The sequence below is a fragment of the Anopheles bellator genome, chromosome 1 (genome assembly GCF_943735745.2).
Source record: "Anopheles bellator chromosome 1, idAnoBellAS_SP24_06.2, whole genome shotgun sequence".
Taxonomy (NCBI): Eukaryota; Metazoa; Arthropoda; class Insecta; order Diptera; family Culicidae; genus Anopheles; species Anopheles bellator.
In genome coordinates this window covers 22,549,278-22,550,600 of record NC_071285.1, presented here as the reverse complement: position 1 = coordinate 22,550,600, position 1,323 = coordinate 22,549,278, and positions in this window count along the sequence as shown.

Below are 1,323 nucleotides of genomic sequence, written 5' to 3'. Positions count from 1 at the left end.
GGCGACCCTATCGTGATGGCCTTGTGTGGAACCAGGAATTAGATATCAGCTTCCGCTGTGCGCGCGGCACTCTACCGGCTGTGAGGAATATAAGGCATCGCTCACACACCTCTGGTCTTCTGATCACCGGGCCCGATCAAGTGCCTGGTCGATTGCCCAAAATCGCGGGAAGTCCAAAGTGGCCCAAAAAGAAACGGCGACAAGAACCCTACACACAGAAGTAGCACCAGCGCCTTCACCGGCCCTTACGGTGGGTCGAGTTGGTCAGGCAATTGATAGGTGAAATTACATCAGCCACAGAACGGGATTGAACCGGTTCGCTGGTCTAGCGCGGCGTTCGGTTAGGCTAGGGGAAGTCCGAGTCGCGATTTGAATTTTAGATCGCTAAAAAGTTATGATAATGGCGGTTTAAATGGCGGCAAGTCGCTACTCTGTTCAGCCGCTTCGGTATGTGGAGTCGAGTACTCCCATGGGTGGTACCATTACCCCTTACTAGGCTGTTGCTCATTTGTATCATTCAAATAAGCCTCTGGCGTTAGACGATTACTGTTCCTTTCAGAAAGTGATTCAACGTGCCGCGTTTAATGATTTGAGATTGAAACAGAATTTGGGACTCTTCCATTGAAGACGCCTTTCGAAGATCCTACACGGAACACAGAGCCTCCAACTTCTACGAATTTCTGCAAGGATTCGGCCAGCATAACACGCTAGCGAATCCTTGACTTCTGAGGTGAAAGACGGTACTCTCAATTGAGGTACGTGTCGTTTGGCACGAACACACCCATGTAATCGAGTACCTGGGGCCGGTTCTGGTCGGCGTTTGGCATTTCGCACCCAAAACAAGTGCTAACAAGCCCGGTCATTGCAAATCTATTAAACTTGATTCTGCTCCGAGCGCCAGCGTTTGCCGATGGCGTACGTGACGGATGACTAGCAACGGCAGGAGGTGCGAGATGGAAAAAGTGCGCCCCTTTCGACCAGCTGGTGTTAATTGAACTTTCCTACCGTTGATTGAAGTCCGCGGTGTGTTGTGGGTTTGTTGAAACCACACGGCAGCTCTCTGCGCCCCCATAGTCCTGGTCCGCCTTTTCGGACTTGAAAATCTCCAACTCTTTTTACGCGCCTAATCTATTTATCCTTTGTTTTTTTTTTGCTCCCCCCATAGGCCCTCGGGAGCATTGAATGAATTACCACGGGACCCATCCGTAGCCCAACGCTTCGACCACCAACCAGCGGGCATCCCCAGTTCCGGAGTAGCCTTTGCTTGCCCCGGAGCACACCACGGTCCTCGCTTGATAGGCACAACCCGCGGCGCAACCAACG